We start from the raw sequence: 22643 nt of genomic DNA on the forward strand, positions 1-22643 counted from the left end.
TTTTTTTGCCACATTCTACATTCCATCCTGTGACCCCCTTGACATCCAAAAAAAGGTAAATCTTCTAATCCATGAATACAGACTATCTCTCCATTCATCAATTAGAGAGTCATTGAGTTATTTCATCAATATTTTATAGTTTTGGAGTTCCCATCATGGCGCAGTGGAAATGAATCTGAGTAGAAACCATGAGGTTGCAAGTTTGATCCCTGGCCTTGCTCAGTGGGTTAAGGATCTGGCATTGCCGTGAGCTGTGGTGTAGGTAGCAGACGTGGCTCAGATCTGGCCTTGCTGTGCCTGTAGCGTAGGCCAGTAGCTACAGCTCCAATTAGACCCCTAACTTGGGAACCTCTATATGCCATGAGTGTGGCCCTAAAAATACCAAAAAACCCACCAAATTTTGTATAGTTTTCTGCATGCATATTCTGTACATATTTTGTTAGATTTGTACCTAAGTATTTCATCATTATGACACTATTATAAATATTTTAAATTTTCAAATTTCATTTTTTGTGGATTGTTACAAACAATGTTTGTGTTCTCCAAAATTCATAGGTTAAAGTCCTAACCTCCATCAAGACCTTATTTGAAGAGAGAAACTTTATGGAGACAATTAAGCTTAAGTGAAGTCATAAGAATGGAGCCTTGATCCAATAGAATTAGTGTCCTTATAAACAGAAACACAGAGAACTTTTTCTCTTGTGATCCTCTCTCTCTCTCTTGCCATGTGAGATTGTAGCAAGAATGCAGCCATCTGCAAGGCAGAAAGAGAGCTCTCACTGGAAGTGGAACTTAACTGTGCTGCCATCCTGATCTCAGATTTCCAATCTCCATAACTGTGAGAATTAAGTTTCTTTTGTGTAAGCCACTCAGTCTATAGTATTTTGTCATGGCAGTCCAAGCTGACTAAAACACTGGTGTATAGGTAAACAATTAACTTTTGTATATTGATCTTGTATCCTGAGTCCTTGCTAAACTCACCAAGTAGTTCCAGGAGATTTCATTTTTTTTTTTTTTTAATAGATCCTTTGGGAATTTTTATGTATTTAAGCATGCTTTTTTTTTTTTTTTGCAAATAAAAGTGTCATTTCTCTATTTAGAAACTGTACACTCAGTTTCTTTTTCTTATTTATTGAACTAGCTAGAATTCTAGTACTTTGTCCACATAAAAATGAGAGCAGATGTCCTTATCTTATTCCTAAACTTGGGGAAAACAGCCAATTTTTCACTATTAAGTATGTTAGCTATAGCATTTTTTGGTAGATGTTCTTTATCAAGTTGAGGAAATTCTCTTATATTCCTTGTTGGCTGAAGGTTTTTTTATCACAAATGGATGTTGTGTTTTGTCAAGTGGTATGTCAATTGATATGATCACACAATTTTTCTCCTTTACCCTGTTGATATGGTAGTTCACACTGACTGATTTTCAGATGTGAAACCAGCCTGGCATACGTGTAATAAACATGCTGTGAAGTGTAATTCTTCCCATACATTGTTGGTTTTTATTTGTTCATATTCTCTTGAGGATTTTCACATCTGTTATTCACAAGAGATATTGGTCTATAGTTTCTTTTCTTATAATTTCTTTATCTGATTTTAATATTAGGGTAAAGCTGCCCTAGACTATCTTCTTGGACATTTATCATTATGTAATATCCTTTTTTTCCCTAATAGTATACTTTTGAAGTCTGCTTTGTATGAACTTAATCAAGCTATTCTGGCTTTCTTTTGAATGAGTTAGGAAGTATTCCTCCTGTTTCTAATTTCTGAAAGAAATTAAAGAAAATTGTTATTATTTCTTCCTAAAATATTTATTAAAATTCCTCAGTGAAATCATCTGGAATTGCTGCTTTCTTTTTTGAAAGGCTCTAAATGTTAATATAATTGATTTATTAAGTTATGCCTATTGTTATGTATTTTTTTTGTGTGTGACTTTTTGGTAGTTTTTGACTTTCAAGTAATTGATCCATTTTATATGTTATCAAATGGTAGGCATTTCATTTGTCATTTATTACCACTTTAATGTTCATTAGATCACTGATGATAACCAACTACTCTTTATTTTCTGATATTGGTAATATGTATCTTTTCTTTTTTCTTGGTTACCCACATAGAAGTTTATCAATTTTATTGATTTATAAATTAAACAGTTTTTGAGTTCTTTGATTTTTCTCTTTTGATTTTAATTTCATCGATTTCTGTCCTAATTTTTATTATCATTTTTTCTTTGGTTTCTTTGGGTTTAAATTGCTTTCCTTTCGCTAGTTTTCTGAGGTGGGAGCTTAGGTTATTTATATTAGATCTAACATAGATGACTTCAAAGCTATGAATTTTCCTCAAAGTGGTCATTTCATTCTATCCCAAAAACTTTTGATAAATTGTATTTTCCTTTTCATTGATTCAAAAACGAGATTTTCCCTAAAGACATTTCTCTGACTTGTGTTTTTTAAATCTTTAATTTTCAAATATTTTAGGAATTCCCAGATTTCTATAAATAATATGTAGCTTAATTCCATTGTGGCCTAGAATTTATTTATCTCAATGTTTTATGAAATATTGGGAAGGATGTATGTTTTGCTGTTGTTGGATGGCATATTCTATAAATATAAATTAAGTAATTTTTTGATAAAGCTGTTCAGGTCATCTATATCTTTAATTTCTTTCTGCTTAAGTTATCAATTATTCACAGAGGTATATATTCAAGTATAATAGTGGATTGTCTCTTTTTTCCTTTACATTTCTATCAGCTTTTGACTAACATATTTTGATGCTCTATTTTTAGATGCATATACACTTCGGATTGGTATGTCTTCTTGGAAAATTAACACATTAATCATTAATTAATTCTCCCTTTAACCTTGGTAATCTTCCTGTTTCCAAAGTCAGCTTTATATGAACTTAATATAGTTACTCTAGCCACTCCAATGTTCTCATATTGTTTTTTTTTATTTTTTATTTTATTTTATTATTTTTTGGCCACACCCATAGTATGAGCAAAGTTCCCAGTCCAGGGATTGACCCTCCCCCCCAAGCCTTGGTAGTGACAATACCAAATCTTTAACAGCTAGGCCACTGAGGAATTCCCACCACTTTCTTTTGATTAGTGTTAGTGTAATGTATCTTTATCACTTCACTGTAACTTATTTGAACATTTATATTTAAAACAGTTTTAGTTAACATATAGTTGAGATTTTAAAAGTCTGTTTTGACAATATCTGGCTTTAATTTCTGTATCTCTGTTATTCACTTTTAAAGTGATTACTGATATAGTTAATATTCACCTTGTTTGTCTGTTTTCTGGTTGTAGCTTTTGTTTTCATTGTTTTCTTGGTAAATTTTTTGGCCCTCTTTCTGACACATTTTTTCTTTTAATTGAAGTATAGTTGATTTACAATGTTATGCCAATTTCTGCTATATAGCAAAGTGACTCAGGTATACATATATATATATGCATGTATACATTATTTTCTTTACAAATTATTTTCCATCATGGTCTATCCCAGGAGCTTGGATATAGTTCCCTGTGCTGTACAGTAGGACCTCACTGCTTATCTATTCTAAATGTAATAGTTTGCATCTATCAACCGCAAACTCCCAGTTCAACCCACTCCCTCCCCACCTCCCTGTGGCAAATACAAGTCTGTTCTCCACATTTGTGAGTCCGTTTCTGTTTGTAGATAGGTTTATTTGTGTGATATTTTAGATTCCACATATAATAGATATCATATACTATTTGTTCTTCTCTTTCTGACTTACTTTACTTAGTATGATAATCTCTAATTGCATCCATGTTGTAACAAATGGCATTATTTCATTCCTCTTTATGGCTGAGAAGTATTCCTTTATTTATATGCATGTCTTCTCAATCAGTTCATCTGTCAGTGGACATTCAGGTTGTTTTCCGTTTCTTTGCTATTGTGAATGTGCTGCTGTGAATATAGGGGTGTGTGTATCTTTTTGAATTATAGTTTTATGTGGATATATGCCAAGGAATGGGATTACAGAATCATATGGCAGTTCTATATTTTTCTGAGGAACCTCCATACTGTTCCCATTGTGGTTGTACTACTGTACATTCCCACCAGCATTGTAGGAGGGTTCTCTTTTCTCCACACTCTCTCCATCATTTGTTATTTGTAGACTTATTAATGATGGTGATTCTGATCACTGAGAGGTGGTACCTCATTGTAGTTCTGATTTGCATTTGTCTAATAATTAGTGATGTTGAGCATTTTTTCATGTGTTTTTTTGGTCATCTGTAAGTCTTCTTTGGAGAAATATCTATTTACAACTTCTGCCCTTTTTTGAACAGGCGTTTTGGGTTTTGTTGTTGTTGTTGACTTGTATGTTTTGGAGATTAAACCCTTGTCAGTTTCATTGTTTTCAAATATTTTCTTCCATTCTTTAGGGATTTTTTTTTATTGCTCCCTTTGCTGTGAAAAAGCTTGTAAGTGTGACTAGGTCCCATTTATTTATTTTTGTTTTCATTTTTATTGCCTTGGGAGACTGATCTAAGATAATATTTCTATGGTTTATGTCAGAGAACATTTTGCTTATGTTCTCATAATTTTATGGTGCGTTATCTTATGTTTAAGTCTTTAAGCTATTTTGAGTTTATTTTTGTGCATGTTGTGAGGTTATGTTCTAATTTCATTGATTTATACACAGCTGTCCAATTTTGCTAGCACCACTTGCTGAAGAGACTATCTTTTTCCATTTTATATTCTTGCCTCTTTTGTTGCAGATTAATTGATTGTATGTGTCTGGGTTAATTTCTGGGTCATCTAGTCTTCTCCATTGATCCATATGTCTGTTTTTGCACCAGTACCACACTATCTTGAATACCATAGCTTGGCAATATTGTCTGAGGTCTGAGAGAGTAATGCCTCCTGCTTTGTTTTGTTTTATTTTGTTTTGCTTGCTTTCCTGAGGATTGCTTTAGCAATTCTGGGTCTTTTATGGTTCCATATAAATTCATTTTTATTATTTGTTCTAGTTCTGTGAAAAATGTCATGGGTAATTTTATAGGAATTGTAGTAAGTCTGTAGATTGCTTTGGATAGTATGTCCATTTTAACAGTATTAATTCTTCCAATTCAGTTGCATGGAGTATCTTTCCACTTATTTGAATCCTCTTTAATTTCTTTTATTGATTTTTTAAATAGTTTTTAGCATATAAATCTTTAAGATCCTTAGGTTTATTCCTAGGTTTTTTTTTTTTTGGTGCAATTTTACAAGGTATTGTTTTTTTTATATTTCTTTTCTAATATTTCACTGTTGGAATAGAGATACACACCAATTTCTGAATGTTAATCTTGTATCCTCCTGCTTTGTTGAATTCATTGATGAGATGAAATAGCTTTTATATGGCGTCCTTAGGATTTTCTATAAGTAGTATCATGTCATCTGCATATAGAGACAATTTTACTTCTCTTCAAAAATGGATACCTTTAATTTAATTTAATTTAATTTTTTTAATCTTATTGCTGTCTGCCACATGTAGTTTTAATTGAGATTTCATATGATTCAGTTCTATCTCATTCATAATGCATCATTTATACTTAATTTTAATTTGTTTAAAGCTTTAGAGTTTAACAATACACATGTTAAACTATTGGAAATCCAACTTTAAATATAATAATTATTCATGTGCTGCATATGCCTTATAACAGTATTTCCAATTCTTGCATCATTTTTTCACTTGCGTGTATATTTTGATCATCCAGTATAGCTTTACTGTTATTACTTTTTTTATTCCATAAAAAATAAAAATAAAAATATGTATTTCCCTTATTTAATTCTTCCTGGTGCTTTTTTCCTATATAAATTTAACTTTCTGACTATATAATTTTTTTATGCCAGAAGAACTTTATTGAATGTTTCTAACAACATTTGCTGACAATGAATTCCTTGAGTTCTTTATTGTCTGAGAATGTATTTAATTCTCTTTACTTTTGAAGGATAATTTCATTCATACAGAATTCAAGTTCTGCAGTTTTTTCTTTCAATGCTTTAAGTGTTTTGCTTCATTCTTCATGTTTGAATGGTTTTTGAAGAGAAGTCTGCTGTAGTAATTATCTTGGTTTATCTTGGTTCCTCTATAAATAAGACTTTTTTTTTTTTGGTTTTTCTCTCTGTCATCTTTCAAGGATTTTCCCTTTGTCTTTGGTATTTTATAGTTTGAATATGATATGCCTAACAGTGAGATTTAAAAAGATAGCTTTTTAGTATCTATCGTTAGTTTTACTCTCTGAGATCCTAAATCTGTGGTTTGATGTCCTATATTTAGCAAGTTCCCAGTCATTATTTCCTCAAATGTTTCTGCTGTTCTCTTTTTCTATTTCAGTTAATCCAATTGTACATATGTAATATCTTTTGGAATTGCTCATTGTTTTCAAATGTTTGCATCTGTTCTTTATATCTTCTTTTTTTCTCTTTTGTATTTCACTTTGGAAAGTTACTACTGACCTATCTTCAATATCTCTAAATCTTTTTTGACCATGCTGAGTATACTGATGCATTTATTGAAGGCACTTTTCATTTCTATTACATTGTTTTTGCCCTCTAGCATTTGCTTTTAACTTAACCAACTAAGTTCTGCTGGGGATTGAATCCAAGTGACCTCAGAAAGAATGCCAAATTCTTAACCCACCGTGCCACAGCAGGAACTCCTGCTTTTAATTTCCTGTAATTATTTTTATATCTCTGTTTACATTATCCATTTGTTCTTATATATTTCATACTCTTCCCTTAGAGCCCTTATCATATTAATCAAATTCCCTTTCTGATAATTCCAAGATTGATGTCATATATGTATCTGGTTGTGATGAATGCTTTGCTTTCCAGTCTGTGTTTTGTAGCCATTTGGCATGCTTTATAATTTTTGTAGAAACAAAAGTGTACATTTTCAATCAGATACTGATGAAAATAAGTATTTTTCTAGTGTCCTTTATTTTTATCTTATCTCTTGACCTAGTTACTCTGAGTTCTCATACTCAGAGAAAGTTTCTCTCTTACAGCTCAATACATTGTAATCCACTAAAATATTGGAGCGTATTTGTCTTATGGTAAGGTACATGAAAAGGGCAGCATTCTATAATCTTTAGTTCAAATCTCAGTGACTTAATAGACCTATATCTCGGGCCTTGGATCTTCGCAAGGTTTTCTCCAGTGATAACAGCATCCTTTGCCCTCACTCTTTTCTGAAATCCTGACATTGTTGACCTTCAGTAGTTGAGAATGGAATGGCAGAACAGGCTGGGTTGGAGAAATGGCCTTCCTCCAGCTGAGATTAAGCTGTGGTAAAATATTTCTCCTAAATAAACCCTGACACCTATGGTCAATTAATTTTTGACAAGGGAGGCAAGAACATGAAATGGGAAAAAGAAAGTCTATTCAGCAAGCATTGCTGGGAAACCTGGACAGCTGCATGCAAAGCAATGAAATTAGAACACACCCTCACACCATGCACAAAAATAAACTCCAAATGGCTGAAAGACTTAAATATACGACAGGACACCATCAAACTCCTAGAAGAAAACAGGCAAAACACTCTCTGACATCAACATCATGAAGATTTTCTCAGGTCAGTCTCCCAAAGCAATAGAATTAAGAGCAAAAATAAACCGATGGGACCTCATCAAACTGAAAAGCTTTTGCACAGCAAAGGAAACCCAAAAGAAAACAAAAGACAGCTTACAGAATGGGAGAAAACAGTTTCAAATGATGCAATGGACAAGGGCTTAATCTCTAGAATATGTAAACAACTTATACAACCCAACAGCAAAAAAGCCAATCAATCAATGGAAAAATGGGCAAAAGACCTGAATAGACTGTTCTCCAAGGAAGATACACAGATGGCCAGAAAACACATGAGAAAATGCTCAACATTGCTGATCATAAGAGAAATGCAAATCAAAACTACCATGAGATACCACCTCACACCAGTTAGAATGGCTATCATTAATAAGTCCAAATAACAAGTGCTGGAGGGGTGTGGAGAAAAGGGAACCCTCCTGCACTGTTGGTGGGAATGTAAACTGGTACAGCCACTGTGGAGAGCATTTTGGAGATACCTTAGAAATATATCCATAGAACTTCCATATGACCCCGCAATCCCACTCTTGGGCATCTGTCTGGACAAAACTCTACTTAAAAGAGACACATGCACCTGCATGTTCATTGCAGCACTATTCACAATAGCCAGAACATGGAAACAACCCAAATGTCCATCAACAGATGATTGGATTCGGAAGAAGTGGTATATATACACAATGGAATACTACTCGGCCATAAAAAAGAATGACATAATGCCATTTGCAGCCACATGGATGGAATTAGAGAATCTCATCCTGAGTGAAATGAGCCAGAAAGACAAAGACAAATACCATGTGATATCACTTACAACTGGAATCTAATATCCAGCACAAATGAACATCTCCTCAGAAAAGAAAATCATGGACTTGGAGAAAAGACTTGTGGCTGCCTGATGGGAGGGGGAGGGAGTGGGAGGGATTGGGAGCTTGGGCTTATCAGACGCAACTTAGAACAGATTTACAAGGAGATCCTGCTGAATAGCATTGAGAACTTTGTCTAGATACTCATGTTGCAACAGAAGAAAGGGTGGGGGAAAAATATAATTGTAATGTATACATGTAAGGATAACCTGACCCCCTTGCTGTACAGTGGGAAAATAAATAAAAAAAAAAAAGAGTAGATGTACAAGGAGATCCTGCTGAGTAGCATTGAGAACTATGTCTAGATACTCATGCTGCAACAGAACAAAGGGTGGGGACAAAAAAATGTAATTATATAACTTGATCCCCTTGCTGTACAGTGGAAAAATAAAGTTAAAAAAATATTTCTCCTAGTTATAGAGAAGGCTCTTGGGTATTTCATGATGATTCCTCTTCCCCTCGCCTGCCAGAGCTATGAAGGAAAATTTTTCAAATCTTCAGACTGAGAACCTGATGGCCTTCCTAAATTTAAACCCCATGAAAATGTCATGGCCTTTCTGATATTACTCTCCATAGGAGTTTCTCGCTCTCATTCCAATTCACATTGGGCCTCCAACAATTCATTGAAATGACCACTTAAATATTCCTCCTCTTTTTTGCTCTAGCGGTTTCTACTCCAGGCTTACATATTTTGGCACTGGTTCTCTGTATACTCCTCTATCCCTAGATTTTACAATGACTATTTAACCTGAAACCTTAATTCTTTGATGAGTCTCAAAACATCATTGAATTTCATTTTGTACCGCTTTTACCTGTAAGGATATGAGTGACAATTTCCAAGGTCTTTAGATGATGGAACTGTACTGGAAGTCCTCTGTTTATAATTGTTCAAATTTACTTTAGCAGCTATTAGCTAACATGTTCTCTGACCTAAAATAATTTTTAAAAATAAATAATTTGTAATACACTTAAAAAATTTTGAAGGTGTATAACTATTTTTTATCCATCGGTTTAAAAAGTCCACTTCAAATAAGATGTTCTATTTATCTTTCATTTTGTCTGTGAAAATTCTTAGGTAAAAATAATAATTTGCTATTATTTTTTATGATGAGTAGATTAGTATAAGATTTTTGAGGTTACATAAGCAAACATAAATGAGTTAGGGACATATTAAGAAAATATTTAATGCATTAATGGTAAATTAATATCTAGTTCTCAAATATTATCATATGAAACCTATCTCTTGTCAAATTAACTTTCCATAGTTTATAATTCCTTTGGAACCAATCAAATTCCTATTAAAGAAGTTAGAAATAGCAGTCAAACATCCTATGATTTAGCTACTTGTTTAAAGAAGAATCACCTTGAAATGATAGAAATTTCAAGTTTTAAAGTTTATCAAAAAAAGTATTAGAGGAACAAGCAGGAAAGAACTATTTGGGTTATCTTCCTCTATTTTCAAAATACTTCCTTAGTTAAAGATCTCCATTTTATTTAGATTTGAAAGAAAATGTAGAACGGTGGAAGTTTAGCTGTATTACAACCCAAGAGAATTTGGATATAGAATAATTTAAATAGTAAACTCATTTCTTTCCCAGCCCCTGGAGATGTTTAATGGATTTTCAGTAGAAGCTTCATAATGTTGCACAGTGGGGAATCAGTTTTCATCCAAATTCAAAGGAGAAAATGACTCTTTGATCCCAAAGAGGTTAAAATGCTCTTCACCATCATTGAAAGAAAAAATATATTGTTAATGAATCAAAAGGGATTCTGGGAGAGAAAATAAAGTTACAAGGCCACATTGAATACAACTGTATGCTCTCATGCAATTGAGGAAGCATATGATTAATTTCTAGCATAGAAGAATTTATTATTTATTATGTAATCAAATCACCATTATTAAAGAAGGGGCTATGGTTGAGTTGAATACATTATGGAACAAACAAGCCAAGCAAAGATATAAACTTGTTAGTAAACATTCCTGTAATCTATTAGCTATTTTAGAGGAAAGTGTGCCCATGTGAACCTTGAAACACAATTTTAAAAATTTTATCTTCCTAAATAATCAAGAAATCCATCTTCCACACAAATAGCTACAATTAACAAGGCTAAAATTATCTTGTCTAAGCACAACATACAGATGAATTATCAAACAGATCAGAGGTGTGGAAACAGTGGAAATGGGTCAAAGTGGTTTCGTGTTCTCTGAAATCAGTGCAAACATTAAACTTGTGCTGAGATTTGAAGAGAGAAAATGTGTCATCTTGTGAGTTATCATGTCCCTGTTTTTTTTGAAGTACACATCTGAGAAGAACTTAGAAGAAATGGCACAATCTATTAGCAGTATTAATTTTATTTTTATTTTTTAAATTTAATTTTATTTGGAGTTTAGTTGATTTACAATGTTGAATTAGTTTCAGGTGTATAGCAAAGTGAATAAGTCATACATATAAATACATCCATTCTCTTTTCCTATAAAGGTTATTGCAAATTATTGGGTAGGTTTTTCTGTGCTATACAGTAGGTTCTTGTTAATCATCTATTTTATGCAGTAGTTTGTATGTGTTATTCCCACCCTCCCAATTCTTCTATCCCCTCAATGTTTTCCCCTATGGTAACCATAAGATTGGTTTTGAAATATGTAAGCTTGTTTTTGGTTTCAATTTAGTTATTTTGTATCATGTTTATTAGACTCCACATATTAGTGAGCCATATTAATTTTAAATTTAAAATTATTTTCAAAGACATTCTTAAATGTTTCAATGACATCTGAGACATATCTCTAAGATGAATGAATCAATACTCCTAAGTAAATTATATTCAAATGTCTTATTTTGATGTACTATGTCTGGACATTATAAAGCTCTGGCACATTAAATTTCTTTCGCAATATAAGAGGCATTGTATACAGAAATTGCAGTAGTCAAATATTGGGTATTTGAAAAAAGTTTTTTGCTATACATACTCAACTGCCCTATTTGGCCTGCTATTTTTGAGAAGTCAAGTAAATTTTCTGAGATATTTAGTTGGCTGTATTATCATTATCTAGTGTGAAGTGTAATATCAGTTATTTAGTTAATACTGGTATTATAAACTAAACATACCCATACTCTACTGGGAATTAATAGCATTATATTGCCCCTATTCTATGTAGATTGATATTTAGTTTACATATAGACTTTTGATTAAAACAAAAGATGCAATAAGTGATTTACATTAAAGAAACTTACTTATGAAAATCTGGCTAGACAACAACAAACTGGCCTTTAAAAAAGACCTGTAATTTCCTTTGCGAATCTTCACAAATAAATTGATATTTGACCACATTTATTGGGATTACTAAACTCTCCTAGCCTAATTTGACATACACTTTAAATGGACTGAACCAGTGAATGAGGACTAATATGGAAAGAGAGGAAATCTAGAGTGTGATCAATACTGTCTGAGAGTCAAGAGCATTAGCTATTTTCACAGACACTAAAATTCATTGCACACGTCTCTTAATAACACTTTACTTTAGGTCCCACCTACATCAAGATTTTGTTGCCACAATGCATGCTTTTCTGTGTCCAGAGAGAAACACTTAGGAGAGAAAGACCTAATTTATGTTTCCATCTGCCAGTCACTACTCAGGACTCTCTCTCTCTTTTTTTTTTTTTTTCAAATAAATAAAAATTGTGTAAATGTTTAAGCTGTCCAACATGATGTTTTGACATAAACATGCATAATGAAATGATTATGGTAGTCAAGATAGTTAACATATTCATCTCCTCACATATTTGCCTTTTTTGTGTGTGCCTGTGGGTGAGCACTAAAGACCCACTTTCTTAGCAAATTTCCAATATACAACACACTGTATTAACCATAGTCACCAAGCTGCACATCCTACATAACCATGCTCTTCACACTTTGATCAACATCTTCCCATTTCCCCCACCTCCTTGCCACTGGTACAGGATCCTTAAACAAGTCAATCCTCCCCTCAAACTTTATTATACTGACATTAGTTGAAATAAAAATATCATAGATTTTAGGGTACAAATTTATCTGTTTTATACTAAGAAAAAAGATAAATCTGACAAACTGACACAATGTTTTCTTTTCACTTTGAATTTCATATTAATCTTCAGGCCAGAGCCCCAAACATAAATTTGTGTCATTTATTATTTTATATACTCTTGAAGTAGAAAATATAAATTGAGTTAGTTAAGGTCTTTATAAAGCTTCATAACAATGATATCAAATTTGTGTTTTCTACCCAGAGTTATTCAGGTTCATGTTTTTTTCCCATAACATTGTCTTCTGCACCATTATGATAGTTATTGAAGCAAATTTTCAAAGTATGCTCCATATTGTCTCCAGGATTTTATCCCAAATCATCAATAGCCCTTCAGCAAGTTTTAATACTGACACTTTTCTGAGTGTGATTCACATAAATTATCTATTTAAAGTGAACTATTCCACAGTATTTCATTTAGTACTTCCACAGTATTTTGTAACCACCACCTTTATCTACTTTCAAAATATTTGTATCACCCCCAAAACTGAACCTGTATCTACTAAGCAGTTATTTCTTACCCCCGCCTCCTTTCTTTAGTCTTTGGTATCCACTACCCTACTTTCTGTTTCTATGGACTTACTTATTCTGGATATTTAATATAAATGGAATCATATAATATGTGTGACCCTTTGTGTTTGTTGTCTTTAACTTAGCATAATTTTTTTGTTTTCTTTTGTTTTTTGTCTTTTTGCTTTTTCTAGCACTGCTCTCGCAGCATATGGAGGTTCCCAGGCTAGGGGCCAAATTGAAGCTCTAACCAACGGCCTATGCCAGAGTCACAGCAACGCAGGATCCAAGCCACCTCTGCAACCTACACCACAGCTCACAGCAATGCCAGATCCTTAACCCACTGAGCAAGGCCAGGGACCAAACCTGCAACCTTACGGTTCCTAGTCAGATTCGTTAACCACTGCGCCATGACGGGAACTCCTTTTTTTTTTTTTAAGCATAATATTTTTGAGGTTAATCAAGAGTATAACATGTATCAAGATTTCATTATTTTTTACAGCTGATTGATACTGTATTGTATGCATATTCCATAGTTTGTTTATTGATCAACTAGATATTTGTGTTGTTTCCACCTTATGACTATCATGAATGATTCTATTATTATGAATTTTCAAGTATTTGTTTGAGTACCTGTTTTCAATTCTTTTGGATATGTATCTAGAATTGTGGTTACTGGGTCATATGGTAATTCTGTGATTAACTTTTTAGGAAACACCAAACTATTTTCACACATCCCCACTGACAAGGTTACAGGTGTCACATTTTAAAAATCATGCTAGAGTGTATCATGGAAGATTTTGAACCAATAATGCAGAGTTATAAATCTTGCTCAAATAGTTCTCGAGAGATTTGTTTACTGAAAATTCAGAGTTGTAGCTGTCTATCATGCCATCAGGTATACTTGCCAAGTTTTCACATGTATAAGTAGAGAAAAGTGCAAAATGACTGTAACCCACCATCAATTAAGATGTATTAAATTGAGTGTAAAGATATGTCTGTTAGAATTAGTGGAATAAGAAGTTCTAAATAGCATTCTTCACTCAAATGTGTTGAAGATTTTATTTTATTTACTTAGGAATTAAAAGTAAACAATGCTTAGTAATACTACTGCAAAAACATGGAAAAAATAAATATTTACAAAATGTTATCTAAGCAAGCTAAATTTCATCCCACCTTATAGTACTTAATAAAAATACTTTAATTTTACATACAATATGTTTGTTTTGTTTTATTTCTTAAAATTTAGTATGTATTTTAAATATAAATAATACAAAAATAGGTAGGACATGAAATTTTATCTTATCTACTTATTTACTTTTCTAATGGTACATTTATAGAAAAAATGCTGAGAACCTAACCAGACAGTGCAAGTTCAAGTTCTAGTGGGTCTGGACTTTTAAATTTCTGTGCTTTTTGTTAGTAACAATGAAGAATTATAATTAAAAGTTATGTACAAACGTTAATATTTATCTGGCGCTAAGAAGAAAATACACACAAAGAATTACAAATTTTAGAATATATTGATTGCCATAAGCTTCATAAACTCTTAGGAACTTGGGAGGGATCCACACAAATGAAAGATCTTGAAGTCTGAACTTCCTTGGCTTCACTAAAAATCTGCTCATATCTGCACCGTGGGTAACATTATTTTCTTCTATGTATTTGCAGGCAAAAAAAGAAAAAAAAAAGAATTGAACCCCAGAAACATGATAAATGCTTTGAAAATTGCTTTGGACTAGCAGAGGCCCCATGCATTATGTAATGGGATTATTTTGTTTATGAAAAATACCTGTAAGGATGTCATAGAATACTGAAGCTGGAAGGTTTAAAGGTGTCTAATCTAATACTATTATTTTAGAGTTGAAGAAAATGAGTGACAGAGATGTGAATTGATAATATCATCTTTCTAGCAGAAAGAAAGCCAGACAGCCAGAATGCAGCTTTTGCCTAATTTCAGTATACTTATTTTTCTAATGTTGAAAAAAAAATAGCACTCTAGAATTATCCAAGGTTTTAGCACTACTAAATTGTGTAAATTGATCCAGTTAGGGAAACATAGGGAAGAAGATAATGGAGGTAAATATAGGAAATTAGTAGCTAATAGGCATTTATCATATGTTAGTAACTATACCTTTTTCTTTATAATATAGTCTCATATTTAATAATCACAAAATCACTGTCATCATTTTACAGGAAAGGACACTGAAAATCAAAGATGATATCTGACTTAATTTAGTTTTCTGTTGTCACTTGCCTCATGAAAACAAGGGGCCCTAAGTATTGCTGTGTAGACATGTCTTCGTCATTTCTAACTCTATGTCCTTTCTTGAGCTTCTGTATATATTTTTTCATCTTTCAAATGATTAGTTATCCTTTGAACACAAAATGAATTGTCATAGTTTCTTCCAAAACATATGATGGAATGTATCAGTGCATTCACACACAAAGAGCTACAGTAAAGACACTGTGTGAGAAATATATCAGGGGCAGAACAAAGTTGCATAAGTGATCATCAGAGGAATAAGTCTTTCCAGGATGGTGTGACCTGAGAAGACATTGCATTGAATTGTATTTTGAGGGACTGATGATAAAAAGACATACTACTCCAAGTAAGCCATATGAAATTTGAAAAGTATATCCCAGCTTGATTAAATTTTAAGAGATTTAGGTGAAAAGTAGTACAAAAGCTGATGAACTGGTTAGGACTTATATAACAACAGGCCTTGCTTATTAATGCAAATGACTTATATTTCAGTTAATAACTAAGAGGAAACATGCTAAGGATTCTTATTATGGTGACATTAACAAAGAAATAGCTTTCAGAAGATTGTACTCTGGATATAGAATGAATATGAAGAGAGAAAAAAAGACGGCAGAAGGCAAGTGAGAAAGTTTCTAAATGCAAGATGTGAGCAGCTAGAAATGGAAGTGGTATAAATCCTATTTATAACATTAAACTTGCCGTTATATTTTTTGAAGGCAGAATCATGTTTCTTTCTTCATGTTACCTACCTTATTTTTTGTCTCATTTCTACAAATACAGAAACTGCTCCATTAGAATTCATGAGTGATGGTTTATTTTCTAAATCTCTTGCCTCTCACTAGTACATCACTCTCCCCTTCTGATCTGACCTCTAATCCCCCAGTCAATAGAGCATGAGACAGTGACATGTTCCTTTGACTCTTCAATCAATAAGTAGGTGGCTTAGAAAAGATTAATAATGATGATCATCATTCTTTGTAAGTCTGACATTGTCATTCAGACAGATAAGATGGATAATTAGATCACAGTCATATTCAAAGTAGGGAATCACATGAGTTTCATAAAAATAAGATAGAACTTTTTAATTGGGTTTACTTGTATTTATGCTACATAAAATACAACTTATGAGTTTGAGATCTAATTGCACTTTTATTTATTTTTTCCTTTACCCACTGATCAGCAAAATGAAAATAAAGACAAATATAATATTTCCCATAGTGTATATTAATGTATAAATAGTTGATTGGTGATTTATGTTTTGGTATGTTATGAAGACTTATAGGTGTTTCAGCCTATTTTACAATATTTAATAAAAGCAATTTATATCTCTAATATTTGGATTGATGCATGCCAAGATTCTCTCAGAATCAATCATTTAAGAAGAAATCTATTGGAGAAATCATAAAGAGAGCAGTTATTTGGCCACGTCCTGCAATTTTTGGAACAAGTTAGGTAGAGTAAATTAAACTGGCAGAAAATTGTATGTTTGGCCTCCTAACACAGACCCTCAGTCCTCTGGGGAAGGGTGTCAGGGTGTTGAAGATGTGGGCTGGACACCTCTTGTGTGATATTTTAGGCTTGGATCCTCTTTGCTGCAAGAGTTAGGATGAGAAGGTATTTTAGATGCTTAGAGAAGCAGTATTTCTCAGTTGTGTTAAAGGAAGAGTAACTGTAGAACCTATTTGGGAGCTTCTTAAAGAGGGCAGCATCAGAGAAGACATTGCATTGACTGCATTTTTAAGACTGTGGATGAAAAGACACAGATTTCCAAGTAAATTCTGAGCACAGGCCCATTGAATTAGAGTATCTGGGAGGATAAGGTCAAATCTGCATTATTAACAATAATTTTCACTCATTTCAGTGCCTGAACAATGGTCTGCACACTTTTACTCACATTACTCTTAAAAGTAAAGACCTGTATTCTTGCACGTTTAATGTTTTCTTCAAAGAAGTTAACAGTTTTTTTTTTGTGAACACATCTATTATCAGAAAATTTTAAGTATACAATACAATATTATTAACTATAGTGAATTGATGAATGTGCTAATAAACTTGTTATTTCACAGTGTATACATTTATCAAATCATTAGTGTACACATTAAATACAACATTATACCTCTATAAACCTGGAAAAATAATACATAGATAAAAATAATATTAAAAACTTTTCATAGCTAATAAAATGTTTACAGATTTAAAATTTTTCAAATGATTTCATTTCTGGTATATTGCTCATATTGGCATGTTAAATAAAACACTTTATCATTCTTATAAATAAATGCATAGTATATTAATAATGTGATTTGATATTCATTATTATAATTTAAAATATTGACTTACATAGTTACATGCTGTTGTGTTTTCTCTTTAAATATGTATTTATAATCCATTTACCCTAATTCAATCCTAATGTAATAATATTTTTAAAAATCTATTATTATGGAAAATTTCTAACAAACATAAAAAAGAAATAATACTGTAACTCTCAGTGTACAATATCCAGCTTTAATAATTACCAGTGTATGGCAAACATGTCTCATATATACTCCAATTTAGCTTTTCTAATTATATTAATTTTAAAGCAAACCACAGGTATCATACTATTTCATCTGTAAATACATGAGTGTATTCATCTGTAAAAAGTAGAGACTTTTAAAAAATATACCACAATCCATTCCAAAACATTAGCGTAATTAATATCAGGTCATTATTGAAATGTTCCTGCTTGTCACATAAATGCATGTGTGTGTGTGTTTTAAGTTTATAGAAATAGCATCCTAATAAAATTTGCACATTATATTTAGTAGCTACAACTCTGAATTTTCTTTCAGTAGGTAGCATTGCTGTGGAGTAGAACTTTCTATGATGATGGACAAGTTCTGTATTCATGGTCTCCACCTGTGGGTACTGTGCCCTTGAAATGTGTTAGTGTCGATAAGAAACTGAAATTTTTTATGTATTTAATTTTTATGAATTTAAATTTAAATAGCCACATATTGTAAGTGGCTATAGTACTGCAAAGTGAAGAGCAAATAAATGACCTTCCACCTCTTTTTTCTTTTGCTTACAATTTATCTGTTAAAAATAATCAGGTTTTTTGGTCTAATCAGGATCCTGTAGTATGGATTCTATTGACTACATCCTTAAGGTTGCATTGGACATTTTCCTCTGTCTCATATATTTTCCTATAAATTGGTAGTAATATGTAGACGTTCGATCAATTTGATTTTTTTTTTTTTGCAAGAATATGCTGTAGTTATTTGCTACTGTACTTTTTCATCAGGAGCTCTCTATGTCTAATTGCTTCCTTTTAGTAATCATTGCCTAAATCCATGATTTCACCAGTGATTATGATCTTGGAAAAACAGCAGTAAGTGATGGCTTGATGTGAGATCTTAATTCTCTGCTCAAGAATTAAACCTGGACAGCTTGGATAAAAAACAGGAATCCTAATGGCTAGACTAGCCAGAGGTTAGAAGCAGAACTGCCCTGATGCTTGGTCCCTCTTGAAAGCAAGAATGTTTCAAGGAGATAAAAACAGGTACACATTTTATTGTTAGAGTCACAGTACAATATGTGGGAGAGCACCCAGAAAAGTAGTTTATTTATTTAAGTCAGAAGCAAAGAAGAAATCACACCCTAGAGGGGAGTTTGGGTGCAGGCATCCCCTAAGTGAGGAGAGCACCAGAGAGGTGATTTAAATCACTTATATAGGACAGTTCTTCTGGGTCTTTGTTTTCCTTTGGCCAATTATCTTGTTTTATTTCTCACACCTGACTGGACACAGGACCCTCCCTAATATGTGTGCTCATCTTTTGGCAAAGATGGATTGCAAAGCACAGGGTGTCAGGATAGTATCAGGACTTATTATGGCCTGGCGCCCCCTCCCCTTTTGCCCCCTAGGCATCTTACTGTGCATCTGTAATTGTGTAGATCTCCTTGACCCCAGGAGTGATTGAAATGTTCATCTTATCTTTTTACTCCAAGTAGAGCTCAGCTTTAACTTTTTCCTTGAAGTGTCAAAGAGAAACAAGGCCCAATTTACTTAGCCTAAAAAGTCCCTGCTGTTTTCATTCCAGGGACCAATCTACCTCCTACCTCATTTACAAATGGTGATATTCTGTTTTTTTCATTAAGACTAGGATACTCCTCTAAAGAGATATCCCTTTCTCAATTAATTAGTTATCCAGAAATACAGTTTGCACAGTAAGGCAAACTAGAGTCTTGATTCTTACTCTTCTTTCCAGTTTTCATAATAATGATTAGGTTCTCTAGAATCCTATAATATTAGTGAATTATTGTTCTTATTCTCTTTAATATCATGATCAGATCATGAATTTAAATAAATGTGATATATCTCAGTCTAACACAATTCTTCTTGACAATCAAGCTTTTCTATCATTGAGTCAATGACACTGTCTTTAAGTTGGCACCTGATCATTTACATGATTTCAGGGGTCTGTGAAAATGTTTTTTCTTGGTTATATGGTAATATGTTCCCGGGTTATCTAGCATATTTCTTATATTAGATTTGGAATCAGCCATGTCTGAGAAATCTTGGTTTATTTTAATTGGAGAGAATTTTAGAGACCACAACTTAGTCTCTAGGCTTGCAACTTTCTTATTAAAGCTAACAAAAAAAGATTTTAAAAAAATGCCTTTATAAGCTCATACATATATTTCCAAAAAACATTGTCTTGTAATCTTATTTTTTAACCTCTTTGAACTTCTATCTCTTTACCCCTTGTCCAGTGTAGAAAATCCTAATTTTAAAATTATATCAATATAAATTAGTCTTGCTCTTTAACCTGCAATATATGCATATATTCTCTTGATGAAAAATAAAAGAATATGTAAAGTACTATATTTTCAATAATACAAAGGAAATTTCTACAGAATAACATTAACTGTATTTAAAAAATTCAGTTGAGTCAATTAAATGGAAGACTTACAGGCAGAAGGTAAATAAGGAAGCTATTCTAGGCAAAAATGTAAATTGGTTATGGCAAAGTCACTTTAGGATATGGCAAGGATATATCAGGAGGATTATCTAACTCATGCTGATCAGGTGATTCCTGATTAACTGGTTAAATATTCCATTTCTAGGACAGCTGACATTGTAATTAAGTCTTGGTTTACTGATAGTGGGTTTAGCATAAACAACTCCATTTGGGGCTTGTTGTCTTTTTAACAACTGTAAAAAGCATTGTCTTCTTTTTATTTCTTTTTTTATCTTTCTTTTCATAGCTGCACCCACAGCATGTGGAAGTTCCTGGACTAGGGGTCGAATCAGAGCTGCAGCTGCCAGCCTAAACTATAGCCACAGCAACAGTGGATCCAAACCACATCTGTGACCTATACTGCAGCTTGCAGCAATGCTGGATCCTTAAGGACTGAGTGAGGCCAGGAATCAAATTCGCATTCTCAGGGATACTGGGTTGTGTTCTTAAACTGCTGAGCCACAATGGGATCTCCAGCATCATCTTGTAATACCACTTTTTACAATGAAATCCATACTTTTGAAAAATTCAGATACATATCTGTACTTAGCTTATTACAAAAATCTAGCCAAATGTAGGGGAAAAAAAACCCCTTTCCTTTCTTCCAAGTTCTTTAACTGGCCTGATAATTAAATTGACATAAGACAGATTGATGGGGAAAGAAAACCAAATTCAGCTATACATGTACAGGAGCCCCACAGAAATATGAGACTTCAGGGTGGTCAGGCAATTGTGGCTTATATACCTGAGCTAAGGGGAAAGTGGTAGGGATTAGGTGTCTCAGAAGAGAGGAAGATAGTTCACAGGAATATGAGATGAGCAAATGTTTGGTAAACAAATGATTGCCAGGTCATGCAGATAAATCTTTCTGATACAAAACACTAATTCTGATAACAGCACTCTTCCTCTTCCTCCTATCTAAATTCTTTTAGGCAAATTAAGAGAGAGGTACAAAGCTTTTCCTGATTCACAGGTTCTTAACTTTCTCCATCTCAAAATTAATCTACATGTGAAATTGGTAGATGCCGGGTGGCGTATTCTGCTCCACCTCAATAGGATGTAAATTTGTTGTGATGAAACTCATGCCTTTGAAGTTGAAATTTATATTCATGAGAAGAAAACTATGGATCATGATTTATCTAACAAACACCTCACACATGAGGTTTAATTTAGGAAATTAGTAAAAAAAAAAAAAAGTCATATATTTGCTTAGATTTAATGTGGATAGATGGCTGTTTTTGAGCTATTGAACTATATTTTTCAGGTGAATTGTATTGTATTGTCAGGTTCCTCTGCATTATTTCTCTCAATTTTTGCCCACACACACCAAGGGTTTGGAGATGCAGGTTGTTGGGAAGTGCTGCAGTGGCACTGGCATAGGCGTAGAGCCAGTGGAGGCAGGCAGTCTGCATTTTACAGATTTATTAAAGTGAAAGTACATTTTCAGAGAGAGAGCTCATGTATGCACCTGAGTTTGGGTTTAAAGAGCAGCCCATCTCCCTTCCCAGTTGTTTTTACACCCCCAAGATGCAGACCTGAGTGGAGATCCCATTTCTCCTGCCCCAGCCGCCTATGCCATTAGTAAGGGCTGAGTGGTGTTTGATCTCTGTATTGGGCATATTTGATCTTCTGATTGGTTTTGTGCAGGGTGTCTTATTTGAAGGGGGGACAGGTTATATAGAGATGGGCTGAGGAATGGGCAACATTCCTTCTTTAGAAGGGACTGAGCAGCGCAGGCTGGTCAAGGTGAGGAAGGAGCATTACAGTGAGACCTGGCCAGAGGTTTGGGGTTTAATCTCCTTGAAGGGGACTTGAAGCCTGTAACAGTAGGAGTATTTATAAAACAGAGTGTGAGATTTAGGTTTACTTATTTGGAAATAATAATTATGCACAGTAAATCAGAATTTCAATTCTTTGAATATGTTCATTTTCATTGATTCAAAATGAGAGGATTATGCAATGGACTGTAGTAAAAAGCAATCCTCAATCTCAGTTATAATAGAAGTAGAATTAATAAGAGCAGAGGTAAGGTGGCCCTGTTTGTAACACCTATATTGTGGACTACAGCACAACATTATATTTCTGAATTTTATTTTAAAATTCTGTTTTTAGATATCAGTGGTTCCCAATCCTCAAAAAGGTATATTAGCATCACTTATGGATGCCCTTCTAGGTTCTTGGCTGAGATTCCCCCTGTATTAAAGGACAGATTAACAGGAGGAAAACAGAAATTTAACAACATTTGTATGTTTCCTATATATATATATGGGAGAAATCTAGGAAAACTAACATAAATGGCCCAATACAGACAAGCCATTACCTTAAATACCTTCTTAAACTAAAGACGTTGTACTG

The sequence above is a fragment of the Sus scrofa genome, chromosome 1 (assembly GCF_000003025.6).
Source record: "Sus scrofa isolate TJ Tabasco breed Duroc chromosome 1, Sscrofa11.1, whole genome shotgun sequence".
NCBI classification, from domain to species: domain Eukaryota; kingdom Metazoa; phylum Chordata; class Mammalia; order Artiodactyla; family Suidae; genus Sus; species Sus scrofa.